The sequence below is a fragment of the Suricata suricatta genome, chromosome 6, assembly GCF_006229205.1.
Source record: "Suricata suricatta isolate VVHF042 chromosome 6, meerkat_22Aug2017_6uvM2_HiC, whole genome shotgun sequence".
Classification (NCBI taxonomy): domain Eukaryota; kingdom Metazoa; phylum Chordata; class Mammalia; order Carnivora; family Herpestidae; genus Suricata; species Suricata suricatta.
In genome coordinates this window covers 50358373-50379090 of record NC_043705.1, presented here as the reverse complement: position 1 = coordinate 50379090, position 20718 = coordinate 50358373, and the positions used below count along the sequence as shown (strand labels likewise).

The 20718-nt window shown below is 40.1% G+C and overlaps 1 protein-coding gene and 1 pseudogene across 3 annotated transcripts in view; both read left to right on the top strand.

Moving 5' to 3' along the window:
• Positions 1–20718, top strand: part of ZNF366 (zinc finger protein 366) — a 65536-nt gene that overhangs the window by 9092 nt on the left and 35726 nt on the right. The window contains exons 1-2 of one of the 3 annotated variants that reach the window (XM_029942419.1): positions 13310–13664; positions 17511–17623. The exons of 1 other annotated variant lie outside the window; for it this stretch is intronic. The gene's annotated coding sequence lies outside the window, so the exon portion shown is untranslated. Of the gene's footprint in view, positions 1–13309; positions 13665–17510; positions 17624–20718 lie in introns of those variants that run through there. One more of the 3 variants, XM_029942417.1, reaches the window with a different exon arrangement.
• Positions 5039–5153, top strand: LOC115295131 (annotated as a pseudogene).

Sequence of the window (20718 nt, the reverse complement as noted above, 5' to 3'; positions counted from 1 at the left end):
GTAGCTGCAAGCAATTCATAAAGTGTTTCCTTCCCTGTGTTATTTTGAAAATATAAGTAACACAGGACAGAAGGAGTCAGAGAATAGAGGGTTGAGTGTGCTTATTAACACATAAATCAGATCAGTAAACCCAAATGCATGTGGAAATTTAGTAGATGACAAAAACAATACTGCGTATCAGGAGGGAATGTTGGATTATATAATTAACTATGGCAAGGCCTCTAGGTAGCTATTTGGGGGAAAAAACTTACATCCCTATTTTATTTCTTAAATTAAAATAAACTTCAGATAGATCAAAAATTAAAAAAAAATTTTTTTACTGTTTTTATTTATTTTAGAGAGAGAAAGAGACAGCATGAGCAGGGGAGGGTCAGAGAGAGAGGGAGACACAGAATCTGAAGACAGGCTCCAGGCTCTGAGCTAGTTGTCAGCACAGAGACTGACGCAGGGCTCGAACCCACGAACCATGAGATGATGACCTGAGCCGAAGCCGGATGGTCAACTGACTGAGCCACCAGGTGCCCCAGATCAAAATTTTTAAATGTTATAAATAAAAATGTAAAAAATACAAAAATAAGGGATTAGTTGGTTTTCTAATCTTAGAATAGGGAAAGTCTTTCTGAATTGCCCAGAAGCCTTAACATTTATTATACATTATCACCAAAAATAAAAGACTTCTACAGGGCCAAAACTCAATAAACAAAGTCAAAAGACCAACACAAAACTAGGGGAAACCTACATAATGTGTATCACAAGGAACTTACTATGATGAGAGAAGAGGCAAAGGAGGTGAACCACATTTCATGTAAAATGCAAATTACTTGGCCCTAAAATTTATAAAGAATAAAAGAACTCATCCTACTTCATAATAAGAAAATACAAATTAAAACTACCAGATACTATGTTTTACCTACTTGATAAAACAAAAGATGAAACATTTGTTACCATATGTACAGTACTGTCACACATCTGGTGGCAAAGGGAATGATCAAAACTTACTAAAGAGAGCAATTTGTAAGTGTCTGTCAAAATGTACAACTGACTTCTTTTACAATTAACCTATAAGGTGCATTCCTACAATGTAATATATTTGCCACAGTGTTATTTTAAATAGGATTAAAAGATTAGAAATGGCATAACTGTCCATAGATAAGGGACTGATTGAATTAAGCAGAGTACATCTATAGACTGGAGTATTACACAGCCCTAAAAATGAGCGAATATAATAAACACCAGGAATGGACTCCAGGTATGCTCAATGGTGACAAAGGTGTAAAGATAATAAAGTGAGGCAAAGGCAGTCTTTGGAACAACTGAGTATCTATATGCAAAAGAAAACACAATCTCAGGCTCTTACTTCACACCTTACACATACATTAACTTAGAGTGGGACAGATAGCATGTTTTCACTCATATGTGAATCTTGAGAAACTTAACAGAAGATCATGGGGGAAGGGAAGGGGGGAATAGTTGCAAACAGAGAGGGAGGGAGGCAAATCACAAGAGACTCTTAAATACAGAGAACAAACTGAGGGTGGAGGGGGGCACAGGGGAGAGGGGAAAATGGGTGGTGGGCATTGAGGAGAGCACTTATTGGGATGAGCACTGGGTGTTGCATGTAAGCGATGAACCATGTGAATCACCCCAAAAACCAAAAGCACACTGTACACACTGTATGCTAGCCAAGCTGACAATAAATTATATTTTCAAAAAACTTAGAGTAGATCATAGGCCTAAATGTTACAGGTTAAATTACAAAATTTCTAAAAGAAAACATAAGAGAAAATCTTTGTAACCACGGTTAGTCAATGATTTCTTAGTTGCAACACAAAATTCACAAAAAATAAATGAAACAACTGACAAATTGGAATTTGTCGAAACTAAAACTTTTTGCTGTTCATAAAAACCCACCACTAGAAAAATAAGTAGACAAGCTACTAACAGTGAGAAAACATTTGTAAAACAGAGCTGATAAAGACTATATATGGAATATATAATGAACTCTTAACAACTCAATAATAGGACAAACAACCCAATTAAAAACTATGCAAAAAATTTTGAATAGATGCTTAACTACAGATAACATACAAATGGCAAATAAGTACATTAAAAGATAAATAATATCAATTAAAAATGCAAATTAAAACCATGATAATCAGTACACATCCAACAAAATGTCCCAAACCAAAAAGATTGAAAATACCAAATGCTTTTGAGGATGTGCAGAACCTACTGCCACTGGGAAGGTTGCAGGGTATATCACTTTGAAAAAGAGCTTGGTACTTTCTTAAATAGTTAAATATTTACTTACCATGCAACCCAGCAATTCTACTTCTGGGTAACTACCCCTCAATAATGAAATCAAATGTCCATATAAAAGATTTATACAAAAGGGTTCACAGCATCATTATTCATAATTGCCCCCAAATTAAAACAATTCAAAGGTCAGTAAATTGATGAGTAGATAAAAATTGTTATATCTGCACAATGGAGTACTACCCAGCAATGAAAAGGAACTATACTGTTATATGCAATAATGTGGATGGATCTCGAAAGCATCCTTTTTTAAAAGTTTACTTATTTATTTTGAGAGAGAGATGGAGAGCAAGAGAGTGGGGGAGAGGCAGACAGAGAGGAAGAGAGAGAATCCCAAGTAGGCTCTGCAATGACAGAGCAGAAACTGACATGAGGTTCAAACCCACAAAATATGTGATCATGACCTGAGCTGAAATCAAGAGTCAGACATTTAACCTACCAAGCCATCCAAGTGCCCTAAATCTCAAAAGTCTCACTAAGTGAAAAAAGCAGACACAGTGTTATCTAAGGAGTCAGGTATAGAACAAATATTGAATGATTTCATGTATTTGAAATTTTGAAAAGCAAAAAACTATAGAGATGAAAAGTTGCTGGGTGGTTGGCTGGGGCTGGAGGTTGAAGCTGGAAGTGACTGAAAATAAGCATAATGAACTTTTGGGAGGGTAATGAAATTACTCCAAAAGTAGATTCTGATAATGATTGTACAGCTACATAAATTTTCTAAAACTCATTACAATGACAGTTGGAAATGTATGAATTCTATGTTATATAAACTATATTTCAATAAGGCTTTTATTATTTTTAAAGAAAAAAATACGTTGTAATAATGGAGCAATCTCCAAGCAGTATAGTTAAGTAAAAAAAGCAAGATTCTGCCAGGTTACATAATGCTACCAATTTTGTTAAAAACAAAATAAAAGTATACTTTCAATATGCAGAGAGGATCTTTAAAAGGTTATAATAGGTCTGCTAGTAGGATTTGTCTTTGGGCGGGATGGCTGGGGTAGGGGAAGGGGTATAGAGGAAACATGTTCACCAAATGCCCTTTGGTACTCAACCAAAAATAAGGAGAGAGGAACATAGAGAGAAAGCAATTTTGAGTCCACACCAGCTCCATGGCTGTAGCCAACTGTCTGAGCCTCTATTTCCTCATCTATAAAATGAAGGAGTTCGGCCAGTTGATCTCTAAGGATGCTTCTGATTTCAAGTTCCAAACTCTGAGAATTTCGTCAAGATGATCATCTTACATCATCACATCCCTCTTGCTCTTTCCCTGCCAGCACATCAACTGCCATATATAAAGCCACAACCAAAGGCTTTGTTCTTTCTCACTCAGGTGCCTCTCAATGTAGCTGCTCCCCATGCTCCTGGCAACATGTACAATAAGGCCACCAGCCAGGGTGAGACAGCATCCCAGCAAGCGCCGTGTGTGGGGGCGGAGTGACAGGACCATAGGGAGGCAAGCTCACAACGCACATCCTGGTGGTAGCTGCTTGAAATCCAGTCCCAACCCTCTTGCTTGCCAGCAGTGTGATAATCAACAAATGGGCAGTTCTAATTTCATCTGCATGACGGGTATGGAAAAGCACCATCCTCTTAGGGTTTATTGTGAGGATTAACAGCGATAATTCACATAATTGCTTCATGCAGTGCCTGCCCCACAGTAATATCCAATAAATGTTGGCCTTTTAATTATGAATCTGAACTCCACTGCTCATGGGACCCACTTTCCTGGCAGTGGAAGGAAGGGAGGCAGCTAGGTTACCCAGCTGTGTGCTCACTACAGCCATGAGCTAGGAGTTTGGGGGTGAGAGAATGGTTTGTTCTCTTAGTCCAAGAACCCAAAGGGAGATACTGGACTAATTTCTGCTGCCCCCAAGCCACTCTCATCGAGGAAAACTTAGAAGATTCTACCCCTGGAGTCAACGATATCTTGAAAATGTGGTGAACACAGGTTGTAAAAGTGTAAGATTGTGACTTCAGGCTGGGGGTTGAGCCAGCTAAGTTAAACAGCCAAGTTTCAATTTGCATGATAAATGTGCCTTAAATTATATTTTGATCAAAATATCATCAAATATTAATATTAGGGCCATTGTATAACCTCCTCACCATGGTAACCATCCAGTAAATGTGAGTTGCAGCTTCAAACCAAACCAAACATCTTCCATCACCATGATATGCAGAGGCTCACACTCCCCAACTATAACCTCAGGGCAGCACAGCAAGGGACGTATCTAAGCCCAGACCACGTGGGGTCCCTGTAACGCCAAGTGTCTCAGTTAGAGACAGCAGCCCAACCCCAACACAACGAAAAACTGATAGCTTTCAAGTGAATGAAATTTCCCTTGTGTGTAAGGTAAGCGTGAACCTTTTGTGCACACACTCCCTGCCTTATACATGATCAAGTCACACTCTACAACTAGGTTGCAGAAAGCAGTTTACATTAGTGGGATGCTCAGCTCACGAACTCTCTCATGTTTCTGTCTCCCTAATTGTATCAGAACCATGTTTGTCAGGGACTATTTGTAAGCATTTCTTGTACTTTCAAGAGCAAGGGCCCTCCAAGGTCCTGCTGGCCTCACATTAATTTTCTTTGAGATCCTCTGAAAAAACTCTTACTATCTCCACTTTAAAGATGAGAAAATTGAGGCTCAGAGAAGGCATACAATTTGGCTGAGGTGATACAGCTCTGTGAATCTCCAGGATCCAAGGACTCCATGGAATCACTTCTCGGCCTTTTGGCTAAGATCATGCATAGTATCTGTTCTTATCAGTTTAATATCTGATACGTCCTCTATCCGAGGACTCAGTGGAAGGAGTCAAGGAGTCGATATTTAGATGTCAGGTGCCTAATGTTTGCTTACTGATTAAACAATGTTGTGAATGTCTGTGTACCTCTGCTTTTCAAATATAATTATATTGGGTAATTAATAAAATATAAATTAATTTTAAAATGTTACTGGATTCAAAGAGCTTTGGGTTATTTTGTATTTTTTCTAACCTATTGGGGATTTTGAAAATGGGTTTATTTTTATAATTTACAACAGGAGGCCTCATGCTGAGAAGCCTGGGAATCACTGCAGGAGACCAAAACTGGGGTTCACTAATAAAATGCAGGGAGGTACTTTAAATAATCTAGGTCTTTGGTGGCAAGCAGCTTTCCCATTCTTCAACTGCAGTTTGTATATTTGACAGAAGTCTAGAAAGTGTCTGGAAGTATGCATCATTATTGTTTAATTTCTTCAGCTAACAATTATCATCAAAAAAACTACTGCTTCCTTTCCTTTTTATCTGTGTGATCTTGGGCAGTTTGTTTAACCTATTTGTGTCCTGGTTTCCTCATTGGGAAGATGGGGGAAAGAGCAGCACCGACCTCATACAATGCGGGGATGGTCACATGAGTCAATGCATGTGATGTCTTTCATGCATTCTTGACACACAGGAAACACCCAGCAAATATTACTGTTGTGCGAGGCACCACTTAGCACTGTTTTTGACACACAGTCAGGACTTGATGGGCATTTCTGGAATGAATGACGAATAACTGAAAATGCAAAATAGGAAAAGAAGGCAATTCTAGATAGGTTGTTCCTCATCTGTATTTCCTTCATCACAGGCAGGCAGTGAGGGCAGCTGCTTTTAGGCAGATGCTGTGCTTGGGAGCTTTTACTTCAGTGAGTGCAAGCTAGAGAGAGAATGGAGCTTCTGTCTCTTTGGGTTTCGCAGACTTTACAAGTCTATCAACTTTATGTGTCAGATGCATCAAGACATGCATTTAGGGATCAGGCAGAAAGAGCTGGGCTTGGAGTTGAAGTGCAGGCTATATTCCTCTTTAAAAACTGCAAGAGGAAACAGGCCCAGTAGACCTTCTAGATAGGAGAGAAGCAATGCTTTCTTACCACAAACCAAAATGCTGAGGACCACAGTTATAAGAGGGTCAAAGGAAGTTAGAATGAACTTTCATAGCAGGCTCAGCTTATCTAGCTTAAAATTTCACTTCCAGATTATCCCACAGATAGTTGTTTGGCTTTATTATATAAATAATATTCGAGCCTAATAGAGGGCTTTTGTTTTTGCTTCAGAATTTGCAAAGTGCAGTGTTGAGGGTAAGGGTAAAGTACTGTTGCCAGGCTTTAATAGATGGGCTGCCCTGAGTTTCAGTGCTGGCTGACATATTATTTTTTAACCTAAGCCTCAGATGAAGAGGCCATCATCTTTTCAGAAGCTGCTTTTTCTAAGGTCAGCCAGTAATAATCCTGGCAGCTATGACTCCCTGGGTGTCCCATGTGGGTGAGGCTCTGGGCTGGTGCTATGATCACTAAAGTGAAAAAAATCCAGTTCGAGCCTCTTAGATGTTTCCAGTAAATTAATGGTTGTAATGACTGGAGATGAATGCATTGCTGTCACTCCATCCACTGGCCCTGTGCTCCCTGGGATCACACAGAACAGTCCCTCAAGCATCCGCTCTTGGAAGCATGTAAACCTACATGACCCAGCCCCAGGCCTCCAACGCACCCCCTTCATGACCCCTGGGTCCCTTCAGGCGCGCCCATCTCGACCTCCCCAGCAGCATGTCACACACCTCAGCTAATTCTAGTTTGTCTCCTTCTCCCATCCTAGTAGTCTGGTCAGTATGCAACAGACTGGGCTCCAACGACCAATTTTTAGGGCCATGGTAACTGCTGGGATTCTCTCTCAGAAAGTTCCGATAAAGTTAAGAATCCAGGAACTTGAAATGAGAATAACTGATTTGCCTTATTATTTTATTTTTCTAGCTCCTAGACCTAATCTTGTCTTAGGTCTTCTTCCTTCCTCTTTACAACTATGAGAATATCTTCTTACCAGTTTTGTTAGGAAGCCCAAATTCTAGTAAATGATAGTTAGTATTTGAGTGCCTTTTTTTCCTGCTATCAAGTGCTTTATATTTCTTATTTTATGAGATCTCATAATAACCCTGTGAGGTGGGTTATTTTTTAATCGCCATTTTCCAACTGAGAAAACTGGGATAGAGATTTAGTACCTTGTCACAAATGATAAGTGGAAGACCTAGAATTCAAACTCTGGGCTGCCTGACTTCCAAGTTTGTGCTCCTTCTCATATATTGCTCAGCCTCTTTCTAACATAACACCCTTGAACATTCTTAGTACTTCACCCAGCAATACTGGGTGCTCAGTGAATGTGTCCCTTTTTTCCCATCATCCTTTGTCTTCCCTGGGGAAAGGTGTAGACATCAAAAGCCATCTCAGGCAGAGGAAGGAGGGTCTCAGGGTAGGCCTCTCTTTCACTCCTGCCCTCACTGGGGTCCTTTATGCCCCTCTGAGTGCTCTGTTATATCACCTTTAGTAACAATCATTACTCAAGTTCAGCAGTTCTCAGTGGGAGGCAGTCTAATCCCCTGCGGAGACATTTGAAAATAGGGAGGATACCTTTGGTTGTCAGACCGAACAGGGGCCACTACTGGCATCTGGTGGTTGGGGATGGGCAGGGATGGTAAAGTTCTGCAACGAACCCACACAGAACAGCAATAATGTATATTCCCTTTGAGAAGGTCAGGGCCATGACTGTCTTCTTGCCATTACCCCTCTATGCCCAGCACAGTACCTGTCCCTCCACAGATGCTTAATACAGATCTTTTGAATGAATGTTCTCCTTTGTCACACTTCCCATTTTCTGCATATATCTTCTACCACTGGAGGTTCTAAAAGGGAGTTGTCCAGCTTGCCTCTAATTTCTGGAAGCAACTTTAAACTTGGAGACCTCATAGAGCTGCCTCATCCATTCCTCTCTCCTTTCTCTCTTTTCCAAATTTTCAACAACTGGGAGATTCAACTACAGCCCTGATGAATGCCTTCTAAGTTGATCAATTATGATTTACCCTTTTAGTGAAGCTCAAAGACATGGCTTTCTACAGGAACTTTAAGTAGACATTTTTTTTTTCCTTTAAAGCAGATTTAAATACCCTGAGAAGGTATTAGGTCAATGGCCTGAATGGATGAATTGTGAAGTGATCAACTTTAAGTGATCTGGTCAAAGCAGCATCAGGAGCCTGGTCAGCTTCCCGGAGCTACAGTCTGGATTGGGGGGAGGAAGGAAGAGGCCCTTTAAGAAACCAGTGAGAAAAATGCTAAAAGCTGGAGGTCTGACTACTTTCATCATTCTTGCTGAAAGGTCAGGAAAGTTGGTACCAAGTGGATCAAGGAATATACTTCACTCCAGGACAGATAACTTGTTAAAGGGCCGTGAACTTGTTGGGATGAGCACTGGGCGTAGTATGTAAGCCAATCTGACAATAAATTATATTTAAAAAAATAAAAAAGGAGAGTGAGAACTGGACTCCCATGACATGTCCATCCATGCCCTGATTCCAGCTCTGTGACAGCAGCATGGTTCTGTAGGATGGGAGCCTACCTGGGGTTGGATATTTTCAGAATTCATTCGTTTTACTTTCTGACCGAGTTCCTTGATGAGACCATTAGCTTTTTTCTCTTTTATAAATTTCAGAGAGAAGGTTCTCTTCCCATCCTGGGAATTCCCCATTCTGTTCCACTCTGGCTCTCTCACTTTTTAAAGGATATTAGGGAATTATTTAAGAAGTCTCAAAGTTCATTTTCATTCTTTCTTAATTGAAAACCACTCTCTATAGAGTAGCATAGCTCAGGGCTTATAAGGAAGGGCTGAGAAGGATCAAAGCAGAGAAACTGGGTGAGGGAGGGAAGAACTAACATTTACTTGCACTTGTTATGGGCCATGCATACTACCTATTAGGTATCTCATTTTAACCTTTCTCCAGATCCATGATATAGTGTATTAGGGTATATACTAAACTGTGCTTTAATAAAAAACAACCTTCAAATTGCCATGGCTTTAAAGGTAAAAAAAAAAAAAAAAAAAGATCCATTACAAGGATCAACTATACCCTTGTTCCAGGTCATCCTAACCTTAGGCCTCAGGCCGACAGAACAGCTATTGCTGGAAATGTTTCGGTTGCTATGACAGAGGAATAGCAAATCACACAAAATCACGAACTACTTCTCAAAGATTCACAAGGAAATGATACATGTCACAAATGCTCACATTTTGTTGGCCAGAGCAGGTCTTAAGGCCAGTCTACATATAAAGGGACTAGAGAAATGCATTTCAACTATATGTGCAGGGAGCTAGAAACATTTGATGAATAAAGTGTTATTACAGCTGAGAAAACAGATGCCTAGAAAAGTCAGTAGCTGATGGAGGTGGAGCTCAAAGCCAGGTTTTCTCACTTGGTCTCCTGGGCTGACTGCTCTCCACAGCAGACGTGCTCCATGAGCATGTTGTTACATACATAGCGCTGTACCTTCTCTCCACACACAGTGTCCTTGGGGCCAAGGCAGTATGTATATGCACCTGGGTATGGACAGGTTCGCGTCAAATCAAAGTTACTGTGGCTCAGGTTTTACTTTATCATCGCCATTTCTACTCTCTATAAAGGCCTTTAACATACTTGGTGTGAAATGTAACAGAAGCTTCATCTCTAAACACATGCCAGATTTTCTCTTCAATCATAGTATCCAGTGCAACAGGTTTCCTTGCTTATTGCTTTTATTTGGTGTATTATGAGAGAAGGAACACTTAGGCCTTAGTTTGGTGAGGCTGCTGCCTGGTTGATTGTTCAAGGTCCAGGGGAAAGGATGTCTCAGATTCCCTCTATTACTTTCAAGAAAATCTCTGGGGAAAAAATCCTTGCTCAAAGAAACAACGAAATAACAAGACAGACTGTACTAGCTCTTAGAAAATCAATCCCAATATTTCATCCCCCTGTGCCCCAGAGGAAATGCTACGCTGTTAGTTCTCCTCAGACTTTTCTAATTCGAGTACCCTTAATGGGAGAGAAAAGAAAGCCTAAGTGGTTTGCCACAGGTGCAATTTCATACTTTAACCAGTCCTCTGTGTGTGTGTGTGTGTGTGTTGTTTTGCATTCTGCTTCATTATATGTTCACATTTGTTTACATTTAAAATGCTTTATGGGCGCCAGGGTGGCTTAGTCAGTTAAGCCTCTGTTGATTTCAGCTCAGGTCATGGTCTCACGGTTTGTGAGACTGAGCCCCATGTTGGGCTTTGCACTGACAGCGCAGAGCCTGCTTGGGATTCTTTCTTTCCCTCTCTCTCTCTGTTCCTCCCTTGCGCTCGCTCGCTCACTCACTCTCTCTCTCTCTCTCTCTCTCTCTCTCTCTCTCTCTCTCTCTCTCAAAAAATAAATACTTAAAAAATGTTTTCAACCACTCACCACTACAAATTAATAAAGTCAGAAAAATACACTTATTCTTGGTGTTCAGCACCCCCATCGAGCCTTCCCCATCCATGAACAACAGTATGCTTATCACATGAAAATGGGCCCCAGAGGGACAAGGATAAGGGTTACTTTTAGGCTTGAGGGTATGGTGGGTTTCCCTTGGCAGCTACAGTACCCGCTAGAAACAAGGAGAGAATAAAGGTGAGAAAAAGGAGGAAGAGAAGGGGTAGGCAGGAAGGGAGAAGACGACCATGAAATGATATCTGGAAAGAAGGAGCCAGCATAGCGAAGGGAGCAAGTTACAAATATGGCTTGGCTCAGTCGGCTGAGCATCAGCCTCTTGACTGTGACTCAGGTCGTGATCTCAGAGTTGGGCTTCATGCTGACAGTACAGAGCCTGCTTGGTATTCTTTCTCCTTTTCTCTCTGCCCCTTCCCCATTCACATGCTCTATTTCTCTCAAAATAAATAAACTTAAAAGAAATTTAAAGCACATGGAAAGAACTCAAAACTAATTTATATATTAAGGCAGTTGTTAAAGAATAACGTTTTTTATTGGTCATATTTTCCTTATCTGTTACCAAAGCAAAGTGCTTTGTCTGAAGCACAGCTACCTATAGACTAAGCAAATTATTTAACCTTGCTGGTTTGTGAGTCATAAAGCATGAGCTCAGAGGATGCTCAGCCTAACGGAGTTTATAACTGAAAACCCTTTGAAGACAGTGCAATTTAAGTATTATTAAATAAAATGCCTATTTAAGAAAGGAACTCTGCATTAGCATTATGTGTGCCTTAACTAGCGGTCAACACTTGGTAGAGCTGGATGTCAAAAACTTTTTGACATAAGGGACCCAGGCGTTTATCACTTAAAATAGTAAATAAAAGAACAAAGAAACAAGCCAGGGCAGTGACAAAGAGCATGTACCATAAAGGCATTGGCTTGGTTCAGAGATTCCTGAGCTAACGAAGGCCTCATTTACTGGAATGGAAAAATATAGGGCCAGGAAATTGCTCAGAGGTCTCCTGTCTCTTCCTGTGCACGTGGAGATGCACTATGTGTTGGCTACTGTTTTGGATATGAATCTCAGTTTTAGAAATAGCCTGAGTTGTGTCCTTGGAAAGTGAGAGGGTGGTGTGGTGTATTTGTGTGTGATAAAGGAGGGGGAGGAGGGGAAAGGTGTTGTGGGGAGATATTTAGATGCACTCTGGAACCAAACTGCTTCTTTGGGCCTCACAGACAGTGACCAGAATGGAGCTGGGAAACTGGGCAGCGGATCTGGGCTTAGGGAGCCTCCGAGATCCCTGAAGCAGCTCGGAGGTAGAGCCAAGTCAGCCTGCTGACAACAAAAGCCAGTTCTGCATGTTCACACTAGACGGCTGATTTCAAGCCTGCCTAGTTTTTTGGTGCATGGGTGGAGTCTTTTTCATTCAACAAACGTGTTCATCTGGCAAAAACCTGTGTTGGCAGACACTGTTTTAGGCACTGGGGATATATCAGGAAACAAAAGACAAACATCTCTATGCTTATGGAGACTGCATTCTAGCAGAAGGAAATGGACGCTGAATAAAATAAATTATATGTCAAGAGATATGAAGAAATACAAAGCAGGAGAAGAGAGTGAATAGAGAGTGCTGAAGAGGGCAGGGTTAGGGTGGCCTCACTGAGAAGGTAGTACTGAGCAAACACTTGAAGGAAGTAAAAGAGAGAGCCATGCAGGTTCTGGGGAAGAGCTATCCAGAAAGAAAGAGCAGCAAGTGCAAAGGTCCGGAGGTCAGAGACTGCATGCTGTGTGTGGGAAACAACCAAAGGTCAGTGTGGTTGAAGTGGAGTGAGCAGTGGAAGATGTGGTAGGGTATGAGGTCCAAGGGGTAACTGGATCATGGACAGCCTTGGAGGCCACTGGGTGGACTTTGGCTTTTACTCTAAAAAGTTTATGGGAGAATTTCAGGCAGAGGAGTAACAAGATCTGTCTTACACTTTGTGTCTTACACAAAGAACATTCCCAGTTCTTTGTTTAAAATACTTGTATTTGTACCAGTGGATATAAGATCTTCTATTTGTAGAACTCATCTACTCATATTAAACCAAGCCTCAGATAAGTTAAAACATCTAAAAGAATCAATTTGACCATCGTGTTAAGAGTAGGCTAAAGGGAGCCAAAGGTTCAAAGTGCAGAGAAAAGGTAGGAAGCTAATAGGAAGTGATTTTCCATCCTTTTTAGCGTAAAAGCCAAAATTCCTGGAAGAAGGCTGTTGAGGCATGGGCCAGGGGAAGGGCAGTAAAGGTGGTAAGAAATGGTTGGATTCTGCATAGGCAATAAAAACAGAACTCAAACTTTGGCAATCCATATACTGGGTACTCCGGAGGTCTGTGCAGGAGTATGTCAGACAGCTGGTAAGGAACAGTGACAAAGGATGTGCCCTCTTCACTTCCAGGAAAGGAAGAAGAGGCAGGATTCTTCTTGGTGCAAGCACCTCACCTTTTGTCTTTTTTCCTTCCTGTTAATTGAGAGCCTATTATGTGCAAGCACCATGTTGGAATACAATTGTGAATGTGAATTACTAGGATCACTGCCCTTACAAAGCAGTCTACAAAAGGAAGTCAGATGTTGAGTGAATAATCACACAAACAAATGTAAAATAACGACTCTGATACATGCTGAGTGTCAAAATTGGTATGTCTGCCCTGGTCAGGAGTTGCTGAGGAAAGAACACTTGGGATCTGAATAATGATGTAACAACCAAAGGTGAAAGAGGGAGGGGATGGGTGTCTCAGGCCCCAGGAATGGCAGGAAAGGAGGTTCAGAAAGGAGGGGGAGGACAGTATAGATGAGGAACTGAAAGAAGGCCAACATGAGTTAAATGCAGAGAGCCTGAGGAACATGAGCAAAATGCAGCTGGAGAGATGGACTGGGTCAGACTGTCGGGCTTGTGGGCTGTGTTCAGATTTTGAACCTCACCCTGAAATCAATGGGAAACAACTGGAGGCCGTAAAGCAAGGGAACGATGGACCCATGTGCTTGCTGAGTGGAGTAAGAGTGATGTGGAAGGCCACATACGAGACAAAGACAGCAGCTCGGGTGAGTTGGTGCTTGGTGCTCGCTTGGGCCGGGAGAGAGCTGTGGCGGTCATGAGGAGAGTGAAGGCTGAAGCGTGAGAGGTATTTAGAAAGGACAGCTTGGATTTGGGTCCGAGGGGTGATGGAGAGAGAGAGAAAGTTCAAGAAGAATTCCCAGTACTTTGTTTAAAATATTTGTATTTGTACCAGTGGATATAAGATCTTCTATTTGTAGAACTCATCTACTTGTATAAAACCAGGCCTCAGATAAGTTAAAACATCTCTTTTTTCCACAAATATTTAAAAAATAGGATTTTTTAAAGGACGGTTTAGTTAGTGTCCAGCTTACCAGAAAGGTTGAGACAGATGATTGTCTCCAGCCCTCTCTGACCCCACGGCCTGGTTGTATAATCAATCAATTGATGGAGTCCTGCATAGAAAACACAATCTCTCTTGGGGTGCCTGGGTGGCTCAGTTGGTTAAAGGTCCGACTTTGGTTCAGGTCACAGTTTGTGGTTTCGAGCCTCGCATTGCGCTCTGTGGTTTGTGAGTTCAAGCCCCATGTCGGGCTCTGTGCTGATAGCTCAGAGCCTGGAGCTTGTTTCAGGTTCCCTGTCTCCCTCTTTCTGCCTCTCTTCCCTTGCTTGCCCTCTGTCTCTCTGTCTCTCAAAAATAAACATTAAAAAAAAAAAAACCATAATCTCTAAACCAGCACTGTCCAATAGAAACATAATATAATGGAAGCCACAAATGTAATTTTATATTTTCAAAAAGCCAAATTTAAAACATAAGGCAGATGAAAGTAACTTGAATAACTTATTTAACTCAATACATCAAGAAATATTTAAGCATGTGATCAATATAATTATCAGTGAGGTACTTTCCTTTTTTAAAATTAAATGATTGAAATCCAGTGTGCTTTTTACATGTACAGCATGACTAAATTGGGATTAGCCATATTTTGTGTGTTCGAAAGCCACACATGGCTGGTGAGTGCTGAATTGGACACCATGGCTGTAAACCATTCCAGCGGCCACATAGATCTTAAATCTATATATAAAACACTGGAAACATAGGTGCCTCTATAGTGATTTAAAAAGATAACAACTACTTTAAATAGAGCTTCTTAAATTTCAATATTGAATACTTTGTGATTAATTAACTGTGTGAATTCAAAGCAGTCAGTTTTCTCTTGCATGCCTTAGTTTACAAAAAGGCACCTCCGTGGTGCTGCATAAGTGTACCAGCCAACCTTTTCAGTCTTAACAATCACTGACTCCAGGCTAAGGAAATCCAAATGGTTTTTCTTCTCTTTATTTTAATTATAATTTCCCAAAGAAATCTTTCCTTCTAAACTTATAAATTCTTCTATGACAACTGAAGGTGGAAAATTGGCTAGTTCAATAGTGAACTGACCAAATTCTAAGAATGATTTTCATTCCAAGGCCAAAAAAAGAAAAATGGATTTTCTTGGGAAATCTGAATACTAACTGGATATCTGATGACTAAGGAAACTATTCATGTTTTAGATATTACATATAGTACTGTGGCTTTGTTCTAAGAAAAAATCCTTATGTTTGAGAGGTACATCCTAAAATATATCTATAGATGAAATAATATGATGTGAATCTACCTCAAAATCATCCTAATTAGGAAGTAGGGAAGAAGGTAGGGAATAGATGAAATATGGTTTGTCATAAATAAAACTTGGTATGAGACATGGGGATTCACTGTAGTATTCTCTCTGCTTTTATAGTCTGAATATATAATAACATTTTTTTTCAAAGGTAGATTTTCAGAGTTTTTTATGTACTACTACAGGTAGGATTTTCAGACATTCCCTTTAAACATGGTATATGCTTCATGGCACAGATGAAAAGGCCTGCCTAGGCATCAAGAACATACACTCCTTGTTGTCCCACTAATTAGTTCCATAATACTGCAGTGGAACAAAGCCCTGGGCCCCAAATTCCCATCATAGTTTAAACCTCTGGTGTATTTAGGGGTAACATGACTCTGCCCTTTCATCCTACCCTTTGGTACATGTTTAGTATATATGTGTGTGTGTATATATATATATATATATGTGTGTGTGTGTGTATATATATATATATATGTGTGTGTGTGTGTGTGTATATATATATATATATATATATATATATATATATATATATGTAAAGCCGGTGTCTTCAGTGTCAAGGAGAGCACAGCACTCTGCCTGAGCCTCCCAGGGGCTCAGGAAACATAGTGATAAAGTGCATAGAGACAAAGTACATTGCAAAGCAGAATGGTGCAGGTGCTTGGCCCACAGACATAAAGACCATTACCTCTTCCTCACATCATGGAGGCTACATGTAACAGGGATAGGTAGGAACAGAGGAGGGAACTCAGAGGGGACGTAACCTCAAAGACCATGAGCCACAGCACTTAAGACCTACAAAGGAGGATGCACGAGTATAGATCCCTTGTCACCTCAGGTTGCCTGGGCATTTTGTAAAGTTTTTGTGTGATGCTCACTCTAAACTCCATGAGAGATTTCTGGCCACCTCCTATCCACTCAGCCCTCCCGAACATGGTGATAGATGAGGAAGCTGGAGTCTACTTCCAAGTTCTTGCCCAAAACATTGCAAGGAGGTGAATAGTAAACTGAGAACACAGGACTATCTTACAGATTCAACACCTCAGGCACTCTTGCCTGACAAACTCAGAAATTCCTGCTTTCAAGCCTTTAGGGACTGGACCTCTTATCAAAAATTACAAGGCAGGCACTCATTTTCACTCCCAAAGGAGTATCACTGCTAGTGTCTACACAAAAGTGTATACAAAGAAAGAGAACAGGACTTAGTCTGAGAATGTTTTCCTTTTGCATTTGAATTAGCCAAAAAAGTATTGAGTTTAGGGTACCAACATATGGCACAAGTGTTAATTTTAAGGAAGATCTGGCACACACAATACGCTAAGGCAAGCTACTTTCCGCACATAGGATACTTGGCTTCAGTGGTGGCAATCCAGAGCCAGATTTTCTTAAATGTCAAGCATTTTAAGAAATGGTTTCTTTGAATTAAAATTATACACCCCTAAAATAGAAATACTACTGAGATGTTTCTAAATAAAATGAGGCAACAGCTGACCAGAGGCTATGTGGACTGCTGGACTGCCAAACATCAGCAGAGTGCCATTTTAGCCTCTAAGCAGTATATTGTAATCCTAGAGTGCATTAACCAGATGATCATCTGCACACAATGTACAAATCTCTGGGGTTAGAAGCCTTGACAATTTTCATTGAGGATTCTTCTTGTCTGCTGAAACAACTCACCTGTGCTACCTAAGTCACATGAGCAAGTGAGAATTATCCACAGAAATGATTTCTCCTGTGTCAGCATACTCTGTCAGTCATCAGTCCTCATGGTCAGAACAGTCTGGTAGTAAAATATGTTGATCGTGTAGCCCCTAGACTTGTTCTTACTAAGTTTCCCTTGACCACTTAGTTTATTAAATTCACCCCAAGTTCAGACCTGACTACCTCGACTCCATTGGCTCATTTTCACGCATATGCTTCTTTCCTAAGTCATCATACACATCAGAGATAAAAATGCTCATTTCCAGACTGCTCTATCTCTGCTTATGAGTCTGAGTCTAGATTTCCAGTTATCTGAAAATCCATGTGACAGGGACTGAGTGGTATACTTCCCAATGGATTGATAAAAAAAGTGTAGTGGAGGAGGAACTTGGAAATGACAAAAGGCTTACAGGAGCTAGTATAGAGTCAAGGTCATCCAGTGGGAAATAATATATGAATTGAGATTCTAGACACTTGGGCTCTGGAGCTTTAAAACTCTCATCTCCTCCCTGTGCCTCTGTCACATAGAAACATAACTACAGTTGGAACAAGAGGATGCCTGAAATCCTTTCCTGTGCTTGAAACTTCCTACAAGTAATTCTCTTCGTCTCATGGGGCTTTTGTGGGAATTAAATTTAATAGTGAGTATGAAAGTTATTTTTACAACTTAAGAATTATCTTAGTGTAATTTAGCACAACATCACAAAATAATTCTTTCAATAAGCCTGGCATTACTTTTTATTCCTGTTACAAAAATGTTGGGTCAAGTCTAGCAGCTTATGTAATTTCAGGTGGAAAACAAAAAGATTCGCCGAAATTTAAAAGATGCATTTAAGGAAATGAGTAGTTTACCTTTCTAGAAATCAATTTAGCAATATGTACTAAGACTTGAAGATTCATATCCTTTGACTCAGTAATCCTATTTCTAGAGAATCTAATATAAGGAAATGATAGAGACTCAATCAAGATCTAGGTATAAAAGTTATCCACTGCAGTGATATTTGTATATGGTATAGAGATGTACAGTAAATAGTGTTGAAAAAGAAGACATATTCAGGCATGTCAAAGACTTGAAAGAAACAAACCCAAAGGTTAAGAGCTAATCTTGGTGATGGTATTATTATGCTCATTTTCTTCTTGAAACATTTCAGTATTAAATTTTATAATGGTAATGAATTCATATAATTTAAAAGTTATTCAAAACAAATTGTATAGAGTTGCTCACCTTCATCTAATTGTGGTGCTAACTCATTTTGTCTTTTAATTCATCCTGATCAATAGCCAGCTTATCTCAACTGCTTTCATGATTTTCTTCTTGTTCCTCTACTAACCACAACACTCTGTGGGCTTTATATTACGCCTGTCATTTGCCAGCAGCCTAGACAGCACCCAGAGGGCTGATCTACTGGTCAGGTTTAGAGCATCCACATATGATGTTCTTTCCTAGAATATCCCAAACATTCTTTCTTCACATGAAGTTCACAAGATATGAACTGGCTGAAGACTCACTTCTTTGAGAATAAAATCTACCAAACAACACTCTTAAAATGTGCCTTGTTTGATTTGCCCTAAAAAGTTCTAAGGTAGAGGAATTTTCCATCCATATCAAATTTCCCACAAATGCCTACAGAATAGACTTTTACTCTGAAAAACCAAAGGTTTCAGAAATTCAAGATAATTCTCTAAACTCTAGACTGAATTTGCTCCTATTTTATGAAACGGAGTCCAAATGAGTTACCTCTTACTGGATGGTGCATCAAAAGGTATTCTATTATTTATTCATTACATTATTTATTCCTTCAAATAGCTCATCTTAAGTTAGCCTCAGTGTTCCCTCAATCAGCACAAATGAAGATGAAAACTTGACAGGGCTATTTCCCAAATACCCCATTAAATGGTGTTATCTATAAAATGTACCCTTTTTATTAAAAAAGATAGAGAGAGAGAGAGAGAGAGAGGGCAGGGGAAGGTTAATAATCTAACAGAATCAGCCTGTTGCTGGTAATGCAGAGGGGAGGTGAGAGGGAGAGAGAGACTGAGGGATCAACTAAAACCAAGTTGTTCTCAACTGCTCAAAGTCAAAAGTTCCAAGGAACAAACAATACGGTATGGGGAAGCACTTAAAATCATTCTTTCTTTTGCTAATCCTTCCAAGGAAATAGTCTTTACCCAGAATCTTCCAGATTCAGTCCTGTAGCATTCAGATTCTCAGAGTAAGCCTGGGAGTATCTTAATTAGCTTCTCTTCACCACCTCACCAGTTTGTCACACAATTCCTCCTCACTTTAGACCCCACTATTCCTTCACACTTTGATGTTGATTTGGAAACTATCCTTCACACTTCACACTTGGTACTCTCTACTCATGAAATGTCATGTGCATTAGGATGATTTAGTTTCATGAATGGATTTTTTCCCTGTGAGTTTAGCCTTAGATGAGCCTCAGGCCTTTTATACTTCAACTGCAGACATTGTTGCAAAACAAGAATTTGTGGGGCTGCTTACATCTTCCTCCATATATACATTTCTCCCTTTGTCCAGATTATCAGTGATGAAATACTGGTTATACTTGTATATGGTGTTTTCATAAATTTTAAATCTGAAACTTAGTCCAATCCTTGTCTCTGGTATCATTCTCTTTAATCCCCTAAACTGTCTCAGGCAGGTGTGGGTTTATACAAACATTACACACACCCATGCACACACACACACACAATTTATGTATACAAGATATGATACTATGTGTTTTGTCAAAAGATTTCTATTATCAGTGATTCCATGAGAATTGGTTGTCTGGTGTTAGTTGAAACTAGCCAAAAAAGTTTTTTTGTTTCAAATCTGTCTTTAGAACTATTCATGTATATTCCCTTTTGATGGCTTTTTCCCAGTTTTCCACTTTAAGTAGTCACATTTGTGACTGATTTGAAGTTCTTAGAGATGAGATAATATTGTTTCTCTGTAATATGTTGCAGTCTGCCATTTCCTTTTAAATTTTACATGATTTTTGACATACAGGAAAGTTTTTTCCTTATATAATCAAATTATTTTCAAACTTTTCTACTTTTTTTTAGCCAAGAGTTTTAGAAGGTCACTTGTTTGGGGGCCTGGGTGACTCAGTTAGTTGAGCATCCAACTCTTGGTTTCAACTCAGGTCATGATCTCAGGGCTCATAGGATGGAGCTCTACATCCAGTTCGCACTGACAATGTGGAGCCTGCTTGGGCTTCTCTCTCACCTTTCTCTCTGTCCCTCCCCCACTCAGGCTCACTCTCTGACTCTCTCAAAATAAATAAATAATCATAAATAAGTAAATTGTCATAGGTTTAAGACAAAGACACATGCAAGCCTCTCTCTAGTGAGGTGGCGCTCCAGGCTTTGAATGAAGTGGGTACAATCGCTCCCTACCACGTTGTTGAAACAACTGGACAGGGCATCAGTCTGGAAGATATAGTTGGACTTCCATACTCATCTTGGGGGGAAAAAGTCCACTCTGAAACTAGAGGAATAGAAGTAGAATGAATACGGTGTGGGGAGGGATAACAATGTCATGTAGTATGTGTGCTTATAAGAGTCACTTATTTGACTAGAAATTGGATGACTATTCTGTAACCTTTTCCAAGTTCCTGAGCTTTGGGTTGATTTCAGGGGATTTTTGGGGACCAATTCCTTCCCATACTTGGGCAATCTGAATGATTCAGTGGTCAGGGTCCCCTGAGTGCAGGGGAATACTTTCAGTGGC